General features: G+C 25.8%; 2 long non-coding RNA genes across 2 annotated transcripts; one reads left to right on the top strand and one right to left on the bottom strand.

Annotated features, from left to right (window-relative positions):
• The first annotated feature begins 7,559 nt into the window (after positions 1 to 7,559).
• Positions 7,560 to 9,100, top strand: LOC140177948 (uncharacterized). Its single transcript, XR_011869672.1, has 2 exons — positions 7,560 to 7,846; positions 8,727 to 9,100. It is a non-coding gene; the product is annotated as an uncharacterized lncRNA (long non-coding RNA).
• Positions 9,101 to 10,570: 1,470 nt separating this feature from the next.
• LOC140177947 (uncharacterized) lies at positions 10,571 to 13,808 on the bottom strand. The gene is made up of 4 exons (XR_011869670.1): positions 13,225 to 13,808; positions 13,019 to 13,107; positions 12,811 to 12,939; positions 10,571 to 10,805 (listed from the first exon to the last, which is right to left on the bottom strand). It is a non-coding gene; the product is annotated as an uncharacterized lncRNA (long non-coding RNA).
• Between the last annotated feature and the right edge of the window lie 1,725 nt (positions 13,809 to 15,533).

Below are 15,533 nucleotides of genomic sequence, written 5' to 3'. Positions count from 1 at the left end.
AAGAAGGTAACCATCATGGATACAAATCAGCACACACTCTTCAACTTCCGTGCTCATCATTCAAAGCAATATATGATATTTTATCCATTAAGCATTTATAGACCATGGTGTTATCATGTTTGCATAAATAAATAAAAAATTCGTAATTAAGTTTAAGTCATTTACCTATTTGTGTGGTATATTATAGTGTGAAATTACTTTTAATTTGTGTTGTACAATGATATTATGGTTTAATTTAAGCTTTTATTTTAGAATTGTGTTATGATTTTATCTCATCATTTTTCTTAGATATTAAGTTAATGTATTTTTATTTATTATTATTGAAGCGGATGTAATATAAAATTTGTAAAAAGAAAAAAAAATTCATTCAATTTATTTTATTATAGTCTTCTATTCTTCTATTTCTTTTTATTTTTTTATTCATTTTATTTTCTTTTTAAATATCATATAATTTATTATAATTTATACCAATTAATTAATTATAATTCATTATATCAGTTAGTTTAATTCATTAATTTATAATATACATGATAAAATATATCATTTGTTACTTATACGTTTATTTTTTTAAAATCTAAATCTGAATAATTATATTTTCATTTTTTGTTATGAACAAAATATTATTAATAATGAATAATAATTAACTACTCATACTTTTAATCAAAGTGTTTGGATGATTTTTATATTTATTAATATTAATTATTGATTATTTTTTCATAAATAAATTATATTATAATTTGATGTTATTTCATAATTGATTAATGTTCATGAAACTATGTTACTCTAAATTTTATATTTTATAAATATTTTATTTAAATATAATTTTTTACCATAAAAATGTATTATTTTTAATAATATCATAATTTTATTTATTTAGTTATTCTAATCGAATATTTTATCAAATACTAATTAAAGTCATTTTCCATTTGTTTTTACTAATTTATTGTCTAACTATTATATAAAATTAAAATCGTATTAATGAGTTTAATATTAAAGTTAATTTGGCTTTTTATTATTTAGAGTATTTTTTAATCAATAATTTTATACTCTTTACTTTTTTTTTTCAGTTTCATTTTGAATTCTAATTTAGTACTTAAAGGTAGTGAAATTTCATTAATACTGAAATAAAGTTACAAAAGGGTCCATAGGGTAGAATAAGTAAAATAATGTGATACCCACATTGCAATATCCAAATGAAACAACTTATGATTTAAAATTTTTATCTTTCTCTTTCTCGCCATTTATTATATTATCTATTCTATCTATTCTATTATATAAAAATCGAATTTTTATCTTTAATGATAGAATCAACGTAGCATGCTTCTGCTTTATTTTGTTTAACTCATTAAAGTCAATTCATTATGATAAATTAATTATATCAACTAATTGATTTGAATAGATATTTAAGTATCACACAATTTAAAATTATGTATATTAATTATTTGATTTAATTTTTATTATATATAAATTTAAGGAATAAATTAAAATAAGATAATTTATTACTTATTTAAATTGAATACAACAAATATAAATTAATTTAGTTAAAAATTTAATATTTTCTAATCTTCTATACATAAAAATGACAAAACAAAATTATAAAAATAATCTTTTTATCACTTTTGCTATTTTAATTTTATTTTCTTTGCTTTTTTATGTATAATTTTATTTTATATTAACTTTGTTTATTTAATAATAAAATATACTCATATTAATTCTATCATATAATCGAAGTTTAACCCAAGTTCAAAATGCTAAAACAAAAAGAAAACAGTGGATATATGATTAGAGAAAAATGTATAATAATGACAAAATATACTAAAATTGGATTTTTTCTCCAACTAATAAAAGTGAGGTATTAATTCCTCATGAATTCATTTTTTCTCTAAAATAAAATCACTATTTTCTTTTCTAAATTTATTTTAAAAAAATATATTTATTATAATTATATTACAATTAACATTTAACGAATAATGCATGATTATACTAATTTAGAGAAATATTTTTATTATAATTATATAAAATCAATATTTGATACATTATCAACTAATAAAAGTGAAGTGTCAATTTCTCATGAATTTATTTTTCCTCTAAAATGAAAGTACTATTCTCTCTTCTAAATTTATTTTAGAAAAATATATTTATTATAATTATATTACAATATTACAATTAGCATTTAATGAATAATGCATAATTATAATAATTTAGAAAAGTAAAATAAAGTCCAGTAATTTATCTTCTGACTGCACACGTGTATAGAATAACTTTTAAGAATGAGTCATGTATAGTAAATACGGTCGATAATTGTAAAAATGTATACTAAGATTGATATAATATTATTTCACGTATATGTTTTGCAGGTATCAAAGAAAAGTGTTGAGTTGTTTTTTAGTAGATTTAGATTATTTATTGTTTATTAGAGAATTTTATGCATTAGAATTCTCTAATAATTTCTTATTTATTTTGAGCTAATTTTGATATGTTCTTACTTGACAGTAAAACAACATATAAAACTTTGTTGGTAGGTCTAAATATTATTAAGTTATTTATGGTCACATTGAGTATATATGTTTGATTTATTGAAGAAAGTAGATTGCTAAAACTAATTAATAACTATTTTAGAGTTAATATATTTAACACTAGCTTAAGAAAAAACAAATAATACATAACATGTATATTTTTATTAATTAAATTATTATAATTTAAATTAATTTTAACAAAATAATTTAAAATTATAATTTCAATTTTATCACGTGCATGACACGGGTGATTAAACTTGTATAAAGATAAAAGTCACCAAAACAATTACTAAAAATAAAATAAAGAAATAAATAAATTTGTTGAAAATTTAAGGGTAAATGTTTGAATTACTTATTGGCTCTTATGAAAATCTTCACCTTTTCATTTTTTTTATATATATAGTAAAAAAAACTTTAATATAAGAAAAAACAAAATGCAACTTGTTGAAATTCTTTAAGGAGAAAAATCGTAACGAATCACACCCTTATTTAGTCAATTTTTTAAAGGAAAAAAATCGTGAAAAATCACACCGTATTTAATGCCAAAAGACTTTTTTAAAAGAAAGATTTTATTTTTATTTTTTTTACTCTTCTACTGCGTAAAAGGGACCAATAATGTGAAGACCATATCAAGGCCAAATTTTTTTATCATTATTATAATTATTATAATATTACTAGATTAAATTAAATTAGTTTCACGTACAAGACACTATAAATAATCCTAGTATTGTGGTTGATTATTCAAACACACACGCGTACGTTGAAGAAAGCAAGAGAATATACATAACGTGATTATTATAGAATGGCTATCAACACATTCTCAAAGCTGTTCTTCTGCATTCTTTTCGTGAATGTGCTTTTGATGACTTCAGGTAACTATAAAATTGTTTCATAGCTTAATCAAATTACTCTTTATTTGAACAAAAGACATTACAAAAATGCTTTTATTAATTTTATTTAATGGTTACTTCCATAAAAGTATGTCTATATAAAAATAGTATTATGAACCGTTACATAATTTGACATATTTAATTTAATGTATTCTTTTAAATAATTTAACTATTCATGATATTATCTTTACACATGAAGCCGCCTTCGAGAAAGTAACCACCATCTTTTTTTATTATTTTTAAGTTACTAAAATTATATCTTCGAAAATAGTTTTTTTCCTGTAATAAATAAATAAATAATAGTATTATTCTAGCTAGTTATTTGATGGTATGATAAGTTGATGAGGATAGTATAGGCATTAATTTATTTGCTTAAACTAAATAATCCTGCTTTTGTTTCAAATTTTTGTTTTATAAAAAAATAAATTTTTATTACAATAATACAATCGAGTGTTCTTGGTTTTCAACTTTATTTTGTAAGAAATAATTATTCCTAATTTTATACGCTATTTCATACTTGAATTGTTTGTTAAGAATCTATTTAAAACCTTTTTCTTTTAAAAAAAAATCTAAATAAATCAGTACTTAAGAGAAAAAATTTTAACTTTTCAATTATGTAAAAGTATCATGGACAAACTGCATCCAAATAAAACAAGTCAAGCAACGTAAATATATAAAAAATTATATATATTATTTTTTAGTCCAGAAAGAGTTTTTAGTTTGCAAATAAATAAATAAATAAAAATCCCAACCAACCGCAGTTCTGAATTTGGACACACAAATTCTAATGACATTGTGTTTAATTATTATCATTGCAGAAGCAAGAAGTGGCAATAAACAAGTGTGGTGCGAGATTAACAAAAATTGTAATCAAGGAGCATGTGCTAATTACTGTGCTACTCAGAATTTCCAACAAGGCCAGTGTGCTAACTCTTCACCCCAGCTGCCCAATAAGCCTCAGTGTTGCTGCACTTATTACCCTCCTTTCAATAATTAAGTCAAAGGATAATAATACGTTAATAACATTATTATTGCTGCTTTTATTTTATTCATATTGATGTGTCTGTTCAAATATACAAACACATCCTTAATTGTTTTGTCCTTGCTAAATTAGCAAGTAATGGAATGAATGAAATAAATTTTGTTCGTGTTTTAATAATTTATTGATATAGTATTGTTCAAATTTTAATTTTAGATATAATTACGTAAATATTATCTAATAATAATATTTGTTCAAAATTTTCAGATCAGAATTCTCTTTTTTACGGAAAAAGTATGAAAAAGTCATATTTATGTATATGCATTTTCACCCTTCATTAACGTATCACTTTAAAATAAAAAGTAAAGAATCAATATAAAAAAAAATAAGAAAGTGGATCCTAATAAATAAAGATTATATATATCAGGATTACATTATATATGTGATGTTCAGAATATCAAATTTTATTATTGTTCATAAAATATAATCATTTCTCTTCGTATATGATAACATGCTCGAATGTTTTAAGAAACCGGAATAAAATATTGCATTGGCTAATTTTATTCAAATTTTACCTTTTTTAATTTAAATTAATACGTATTTTAAATGTTTATGATATAAAAGAATTAAATATTATTTAAAAATTATTAATTTATATTTTTAAAATATTTAATATAATTTAATATATTTTTATTTTTATTTATTTAATTATTAAATTAGACTTTATGTTAATAAATTTAAAATTTTTATTATTTTAATTTAATAAAAAAATTATAAATACTTCATATATAACCTATTGAGGAGAAGACGTGGAAAGGGTGAAAGATTTGGAAGAATTATAAATACTTCATATAAATATTTTAGTGCCAATTACGTGGAAGAATCGGTGATGTATGTTATCTGATATTTCTATTTTCGACAAGACTTCCAATTTCAGAATTCTTCCAGTGGTTCTGGGTCTCTCCATCATCGGTTCCCTTCGAGTTTAGGGTCATGTTTTGTATAACATATGACAAAATATACTCATAATTTTTTAAATGAAAACATGCATAATGATTTTTGTTATACAAATTTAACAAAGTTAATTAACTATTTTTAATATTGATGAAAGCATAACATATTACCCATTAATAGTAATATATAGTTTGTGATTAAATTAAAATATTTAGATTAGAATTTTATTTTTTTAAAGATTTTTGAAAAATAATATTAATAATTAAATTTATAAATATTTTTTCATAATTCATAAATAAAATTTTTAAATTTTTTTATTCTTATGTTAAAATTGATTTGAATAAGAATAATATAATATGAGATAAAATTTATTTTTAAATTATCTTTTTTATTTACAAAAAACTTTTTTATTAAAATTTATCTAGAACTATTTTATTTTCTACTATTATATTTATTTTTGAAATAAAAATTGAAACAATTTTATATTTTTTTGTTAGTTTAAATATCTATTAAAACTGCTAAAAATAAGATGAATAGATAATATCTTATCATAATGATGATAGATTTATTGGTGCAATGTAATTTATAATATTTTTTTTTCATTGCAAGATATATAATAAATATTTTAATAAGAAAAGATAGAATATAATTTATACTTATGTTTTGTATATAAGTACCATGGTATAAAATTAGTTAATTATTCAAGATTCATATAAGGAGGCAAGTCAAAAAGACGAAGGAGAACACAGATAACAACCTTAATCAAAATTATTTTATAATAAAAAATTATATATACTACTTAAATAAATAGGAACAAAATAAAAGAAATAGAAAAGATATATTACGATAATGAATAATAATATTTTATAGTTTATAAAAAATCTCAAAAAGTAGAAATAATACATGATAGGAAAAAAAAAGTATTATTGAGTAGAAGAGTAATTAGTAAAAAAATAAAATTTTCTTTTAGCATATATGACTTTTTACAATAAATAAATTATAAAATACAAAAATAAAAAATAAGGAATGAAATTGTATCTTTTTTAATAAATTAAAAAAAATTCACAACTATGTAATTGATAGTGCTCATATAACTATTAGATAATAATCAATTACAAAAAACTATTAATAGAAATATTAAACTTGATATTAAAATTAAAAAAATATAAACAATGGCTAAAAATATAAAAATTTAAAATAAAAATATTTAAGCTGAAAGAAAAAATAAAAAAAATTTGATAAATAACGACTCAAATATTAATGTGACAATAAATTTAATCAAATAATATATATTTGAATTAATTAAATTAAATAATTAATATAATAAATTAATTATAATTATTGTTTGGTTCAATAAAGTAAGTTAAATAAATGAAAATATTTTATAAATATACCATGTAAAAGTTATAACACTTTTAAAAGTTATAATTAAAATATATAAGACAAAAAAAACTAATGCAAATTAAAATAATATTTAATATTTATATCAATCAAATTAGATAAATATTTAATTATAATACTTTAAAAATCATTAATCAAAAGATAAAAAAATAAATATAAATAAAAAAAATTAATTCATTTATTTTAGTCAAATCAAATATATAATTAATGTAATTGATTGATTATATTTAACGTGGTCAAACAAAATATTAAATAATTTATATATTTGAATCAAATCAAATAAATGATTAGTTAATTAACATATTTAAATAAATCAAATAAATAATTCAAAAAACACCTTCAAAACATATCAAATTAGCTATACTATTAATTGAAGAAATTTAATTTTAATAATATATAATACATGAAAACGAGAAATCCGTATATATCATCCAATAAAATTTATTTATTTTTTTCAAATGTGAGAACTATTTAACTTCAATTTACTTATTAAAGAAAAAGTCCCCAAAACTATTACTAAAAAGAAAATAAATAAATTTGTTGAAAATTCAAGGGTAAATGTTTGAATTACTTGTTGGCTCTTATGAAAATATAATCTTGACCCTTTCGATTCTTTTTATAAATGTAGTAAAACAAACTTTTAATATAAGAAAAAACAAATTGCAACTTGTTGAAATTCTTTTGAGAAAAATAGTGACGAATCACACCCTTAATTAGTCAATATTTTAGAGGGAAAAAATCGTGAAAAATTACACCGTATTTAATGCCAAAAGACTTTTTTAAAAGAATTTTTTTTTTTTATCAATTACTCTCCCACTTCGTAAACATTAAATTAAAGGGACGACCAATAATGTGAATACCATATCAAGGCCAATTTTTTTTATCATTATTATAATTATAATTATAATATTGCATTAGATTAAATTAAATTAGTTTCACATACAAGACACTATAAATAATCTAAGTATTGTGGTTGATTATTCAAAGACAAACGTTGAAGAAAGCAAGAGAATATACATAACGTGATTATTATAGAATGGCTATCAACACATTTTCAAAGTTGTTCTTCTGCATTCTTTTCGTGAATGTGCTTTTAATGACTTCAGGTAACTATAAAATTGTTTCATAGCTTAATCAAATTACTCTTTGAACAAAAGATAGTTACAAAAATAATCTTTTATTAATTTTATTTGGTGCCTACTCCTATAAAATTATATATGTTAATGTAAAAATAGTAATATGATGCGTTAGATAATTTGACATATTTAATTTAATATATTTTATTAAATAATCTAATAATTGGTGGTACCATCTTCACATGAAGATGTTTTTATAAAAGCAATTATTATTTTTTTTATCATTTTGAAGTCACTAAAATTGCATCCCAAAAATAGTTTTTCTCCTCCAACAAATAAATAGAGTACTCTAGTTAGTTATCGGTTGGTACGATAAGTTGATAAGGATAGTATAGGCATTAATTTATTTGTTTAAACTAAATAATTCTGCTTTTGTCTCAAATTTATTTCATAAAAAATATTTTTGAAAAAAAAAAGGAATTTTTATTACAATAATACAATCGAGTGTGCTTGGTTTTTAACTTTATTTTGGAAGAAACAATTATTCATAATTTTATACACTAATTCATAATAATTGAATTATTTTTTACGAATCTATTTAATATCTTTTTTTAATAAAGATATAAATGAATCATAGTATTTAAGAAAAAAATAATATTTAACTTTTTTATTTATATGAAAATATCATGAACAAACTGCATCCAATTAAAACAAGTAAAGCAATATATAAATATATAAAAATTATATATATATATATATATATATATATATATATATATATTATTTTTTAGCCAAAAAAAAGTTAGTAGTTTGCAAATAAATAATAAATAAATAAAAATCCCATCCAAGCGCAGCTCTGAATTCCACACACAAATTCTAATGACATTGTGTTTAATTGTTATCATTGCAGAAGCAATTAGAAGTGGCACAACGGCAGAGCCTGATCAAATAGTGATTTGCACGTTTCAAGCAAAATGTGATGAACAAACATGCACTAATGACTGTGTTAGTAAGAATTTCCAACGTGGCCAGTGTGATAACTCTTCAGCCAAGCCTCAGTGTTGCTGCGTTAATTCCCGTCTCAATTAAGTCAAAGGATAATAATATGTCAACAACATTATGGCTGCTTTTTATTTTCTTAATATTGTGTTTGTTCAAATATATATATTTCGAACAAACATCATTAATGTTATATCCATGCTAAATAAGTAAATAAGCAAGTAGTGGAATGAAATAAACTTTGTTCAAGTTTTAATAATTTATTGATATAGTATTATTCAACCATATAGTACCAATTATGTGGAGAATTGGTCATGTATATTATCCAGAATTGCTTTTTCTATTATGACTTCCAATTTTAGAATTCATTCCGGTGGTCGGGTATCTCTCCATCACAGGTTCCTTCGAGTTTAGGGTCATGTTTTGTACAACCTATGACAAAATATACTCATTAATAAATATAAATTAAATATATCTATGGATTGTCTAAAAAAAATTTGGACACAGTTAATAAATTTCTTACATGTATCTTTTTACAATATGAATTCAAATATATTATATAAGTAATAAATCAATCTTAGTAAATAATGTTTGTCTTAATAAAAATAAAATTAGTATAGGGCAAAATGAAACAAATTATATATGGAGTCAAGTATATAACAATACAAAAAAATTTTGGTTATTATGATAATTTTTTGAGGTATATTTATGACAGTTTAAATCATCATTATTTTTAAAAATGGAATTTTCAAAAGCGTTATCTTGACTATTACGATGGCTTTTAAAAAATAGCTTTTAGAAAATTGTCATAATTTTTAGAATTAAAACGACGATTTTTTGAAAGGTTAAAATGTCGGTTTTAATTGCCATTATATAAATAATTTAATATTTATATCAATCAAATTAAATAAATATAATTATAATACGTTAAAAATTATTAATCAAAATATATAAGATAAAAAAATATAAATTAAAAAATTAATTCATTTATTCTAGTCAAATCAAATGTATAATTAATGTAATTAATTGATTATAGTTAATGTAGTCAAATAAAATATTAAATAATTTATTACTTATCTTAATCATATCAAATAAATGATTAGTTAATTAACATATTTAAATAAATCAAATAAATAATTAAAAAACACCTTTTATTTTTTTTAAAAATAAGAAGATTCGAACCCACGACCTCTTAGATAAATATGACGAGATTATGCCATTTAAACTATAATTTATTGACTAAAAAATACCTTCAAAACATATTAAATCAGCTATACTATTAATTGAAGAAATTTAATTTTAATAATATATTATGGTTTATTGACACGAGATATTTCTTGTTTTTGTCTCGTGTCTAGTCAAGAGACTTTTTCTTTTTGTCTCGTAACCAGCCAAGAGATATTTTTCAGTTTTATCTCCTATGCAACAGAATCAGAAATGGAGTAGAAGAGAGAGAAAATCACACCAAGATGTATCATGGTTCAGCTGCTAAGTGCAATGCAGCCTATATCCAGTCTCCATCACAACAATGATGGAATTTCACTATAATCATGATTACATACACCAATTCTCCATAGGAACCACCCTTCCTATTCGGGACAAGTCCAGAATCTAATCACAATCCTGAATGTAACACCATAACTATCAAAATGTCACGCTTCCGGCTGTGCCACTCTGATAGCTCGGGTATTACGACGATTTTTAATTTATTTAATACTAAAATACGAGCCTGTTTAAAATTTTGAACCATATAACTGCTCAAGAGACTTCTTATCTGATAACATACAACCACATTTACAAAATAAACCATATATCTACATATTATTAATATTACAAGCATTACATAATCATAATCCTATCCCTCTTTTGAAGACTTGTAAAATTAAAGGCGAGGCAAACATAAATGCTAAAATCAATACAAAAGTATCGTTTAAACAAAAAGAAATAAGCCCTTCCAAACTCGACGTCCATAACCTGAAAAGGGAAAAACCTGTAGGGGAGTGAGAACATCATTCTCGAAAGGTTTCTCACTATAGGGTTATAGAATTGCTATAATAAGATATGAAAATAAAATCGTTTTTACAGTACAGTGATTAATAACCACCTTATGCTTCTTTTCAAAACCAAAGAATTAATATTGAAAATCCGAAATCCTTTCTAAACGGGAAAGCTGTTAATTTTTCAAAAATCTAAAAGCCTTTTTAAAAGTCTTTCCTAGACAGCATGAATTACCAAACTGTTCCAAGCCTAGGTTCATTAAGTCTATGCTGAACTAGTTTAGTTTTTCATACTCTTCTAAACCAAAAGCACAAACCAAACATAGTTTTCAGCTCATCTCATAATAAACCACGGCCCTAGGCCCAAACAACTCAATCAGCAACCAATTCATCACAATACAACCAATTTTCAATCACAAACACAAGTAAGAAGGTTCAAACACAATCAAGCAGTTATATCAAGTAGAGCAATTAGCAATGAAACACAACTATTCACATAGGCAAACCAACTATAATATGCACACCCAAACAATGTCATATAAATGCATATGATGCATGCCTGTCCTACTGGCCATGAGCTCACGCGTCAGTTTTGTTGCCAGACCCGACTCGGATAAACGGGATTAAACCACCATCCTTATCCGTAGGTTCCACAAGCAAGCGGGATTAAACCACCATCCTTGCCCGGAACACGCAAGCGGGATTAAACCACCGTCCTTGCCAAACAATTTATCAATATGTAAATGGGATAAAACCACCATTCTCACTGCAGGCGGGACAAAACCACCATCCCTGCATAACGGTTTACGCACTGAGCAAGCAGGATTATACCACCATCCTTGCCAGGCCAAAAAATCCTCATTATATTCTCAGTAATATCCACAGTCAATCAGACTCAAAATCTTATTTCAATAATCATTCTTGGCCCACTTACTTTCAAATCACAAACATATTCAATTCACATCTTGCCAAGAACCATTTTGCCCAAATAAGTTTTCTTTTCAAAACTTTCAAACCGCTTCAAAACCATGCCAACTTAAAAATCTCTTCTAACTACTCAAAATCATTCACTTTCAAATTATTTGCTCAATCACTTTAAAGTCAAAAGTTATTAATTAAAACTCACAACAAGGTCTCAAGACTTTAGGAAAAAAACAACCGACCTCATTTTCATAAATTCAATAAAGATTCCTAAAAGTTGTTTTCTTAATTTAATTTATACAAAGAACGTTCTCTAACCCATTTAAAACCAAATCATAGAAATTTGAAGTCCCGAACCAAGTCCGAATCCAAAATCAATCTCAATTTCATTTTTAAAACTAATTCTTTCAACCTTTTCCAAAAACCTCACAAAACATCACCCAATCAAGGTCCCTTTTTCTAGTAATTTCATTAAAGCTCCTCTAAACAAAATCCGTAATTCCAACCCAAAACATATGATTTTTTTATATATAAAATTGAACTTAAAATATAATACTTTCCTTAAGTGCTTTAAAATCGTAAAGTAATTTTTTTTAAATAAATCGAACTCAAGATATGTTTTTCTCGAGTAAATTAAATTCAAAACGTGACTATTTCCTTAGTAAATCAAATAATACAATTCCTCAAAATTAAAATTTTCTAAATAACATTTTAACAAGGTTTTAGATTTTATAGAAAATTTGGTAGCATTTTTCCTAAAATTTGAACTTTGCTACCCTTTTCGGATCCCAACCAAAATACTCCACAACCATTTTCAACGGGTTCAGAACCAAACTAGTTTCCAATAAAACAATATCGAGACGTTCAAACTTTAAAAATCACATCAAACCAAACTAATTCAGAAATCTCCAATTTTAACAAATCAATTAATAATTCAATCAATACACAACTGTATTCATCCGAAACAATCTAGGCAATTCATAAGACTTGCATAATCACTAAAAATACATTTTTACACATTCATATCAATTTATAACAATTTCAATTACAAAATTAAGTTTTTAGAAAAGCCCCTACCTCGACACGTTCAAACCACAATCCAAATGCCTCCAGAAATTCATTTCCTCTCAACCCAGAATCAATGGCAACTGAAACTCAGCACTACTTGCTTCCTCAAACGTGATGTGCGACCTCGGTTTCTAATTCCTAAAACATCAATATCGTGAAAACCTCAAAACACACAACAGAAAACCAAAGGCGAGGATTCCGGGGTAGGGACACTTACTAGAATAAAAGAACGACGCACCAGCCACCCCAAACTTAACCGGCAGTAGCTCCGTCAGCGGCCAGAAGTTTCAGTGGCTCAGCAACAACCTTAATTTTTAACATGCAAACCCATAAAATTAACCCTACAACATCTATACATCACAATCCTTAATCACAGATAGCTATAATGATTATAGAAAGAGCTTCAATGCATGGGCAACTCACAGTAAAAAGAAGAATGATAGAAGTGGAGCGGCGGCTCTGATGGTGACCTCCGACAGCGGCGATGGAGACAGCTTCACAGATGGTGACGTGGTTTGGCGATGGGCGGACTGACGGCAACAGATCCGACGTGTGTCTCCTCTCTCCGTGGCTGAGCTCCCTCGCGGTTCTGTTTCCTCCATCGCGCGTCCTTCTCTTGTAATGGAATAGGGGCGGCGACGACATAGAGCACGGCGCGGTGGTGGTGACGAGGCGTGGTGAAAACCGGCGACAACATTAACGGCACGGCTGACGGCGATGGGCGACGCGGCTGACGGCGTGACTCCCTCTCCTCGCGATGGCGCAACTGGCAGTGGCAAGGACAAACGGCGGCGAGGTTGACGGCGGCGAGCTTCTCCTCCCCTGACGCTCCCTTCCTCTCTCTCGGATTCCTCTCTCCTCTCATCCTTTTCTTCTCCCTCGGGCCCCCTTCCCAGATCCCCGCCCCCCTTTTTTTTTCCTTTCTTTTTCTCTTCTTCTTTCTTCCTTTCAGCTGCTAGGTTAGGTTTGTGTTTTAGTGTGTGTTGTGTGTGGGTCTTGCTGAGTGAGTGAGGGGTTGGGTTTAGCGTGTGTATGGGTCAGAGTGAGAGAAGGTGAGTGAGTGTAATTAGGGTTTAGAGTAGTGTAGGTTAGTTTAGGTATTTTTATTAAACATTTAGGTATAGTAGTGTAATTTTATAGAATAATAATTAAAAACCAAATTAAATATAAAATATCCATCTTTAAAATACCTCCCAATTACAAATTTATAAATTAGTTTCAATTAAATGCTAATTAAATAAAAATTTAGAGATAAGTAAATTAATTTTCCTTTATTAATAAAATAAGGTTAAAAATCTAAATATTTAAAAGTAAGACATATAAAATATTCACTATTTATTTATTTATTTTCTTTTATAAGAACTTTAAATAATAAATAAGAATTTACTCAACTTATGTATAAAAATCTCTAAAAATATGATCTTAAATAAATATAATAGATCATAAATATTTAATTAATAACCTTTCAAAATTAGGGGTCTTACACTGAACTTGACTTGGTAACATACCAAGTTTTTAACTGCTAAGTGCTAACCCAACTTGCAAGGGGATTTTCACAGAATCATGACACACAACACAGATGTACAAAGGACCTCTAAGGACATCTGTGGCTTTTTCTTTCAATTTTGTATACTCTGTCTTTTTTCGCTCTATGACTTTTTCTTACAAACCTCACTGTTTATCTTTTTCCATGAGACTCAAGACAGACAAAATTAAACAGAAAATTACAAAATGAAGAGCATTGAAGGAGAAGAACTTCTGTTAGTTTGGGTAGCTATAGAAACACTGTGCTTTCACTCTTTTCCTTGTTTCAAACCCTGACTGTTCTACCTTATTTTTAGAAGGGGAAGCTTCCAAGGTTGAAACCCTTTATTCGAGCTAAACTTCTTCTTCTTCATGCAAAAATCGGTTCGGCCAAAGAGAGGGGAGAGGAAACCGTATGTAAAACCCAACATGCAATTACCTCTGTGTCTTTCCTTATCACCAATCTTCATCAATTCGGGCCTTCCATCTTGACTTGCACTCCAAGAAGGATTCCTGGCCCTTGATGAGTTCTTGATGATGACAGCTCCATCTACTCTAACTTCTGCATCTTCCTCCACGTAGCTACAATAGCTACCTCCTGTGATGGTTGATCAAAAGTAGAGACGAGCCATGCCTCCAAGGATCTTCTTCCTCTGACAGAATGGATCTACTTCCATTTTTGGGTATGGAAGGCTTGAGATTACTTCACTACATCTTACCTTTTGTGACAAAGATCTCAGCCACCCCATACTTTAGATTTTCTTTTTCTTGATGCCATCATCACAATGGCCTTGTTACTAGCTTCTTTTTCTTTCTGATAACTTGCCTTAGCTTCCATCTTTCCTGTGAAGTGACCGAACAGAGAAGAAAGAGAAGAGAGAAAATGCAGAAAAAATTTCAAAGGAAATTAAGAAAGGAAATAAAATGAATTAAATTTCCAAAACCCATGCTTAGTAGCGTGTAATGCATTTAAGGCTATCAAATCACTTTTTCACTTTCTCTTTCCTATTTTCAATTTCTGCATTAAGTGCAATTAATCAAAATTTGAAATCCATTAAATGGTAAAAGTGGGATCTGTTGAAAGCATGCAAGGTTTCCTCCTTCATTTTTAATTCGGACCCAATCTTTTTTGGTTTGGAACAAGGATTTCAAATAGGCTTATTTCAACAATATATTGGCCCAATTGATATAATAATAATTCAGCTATA

This window comes from Arachis hypogaea, chromosome 2 (genome assembly GCF_003086295.3).
Source record: "Arachis hypogaea cultivar Tifrunner chromosome 2, arahy.Tifrunner.gnm2.J5K5, whole genome shotgun sequence".
Lineage (NCBI taxonomy): Eukaryota > Viridiplantae > Streptophyta > Magnoliopsida > Fabales > Fabaceae > Arachis > Arachis hypogaea.
Note: the sequence above shows the minus strand (reverse complement) of the source record. Positions and strands in the feature narration are given on the sequence as shown.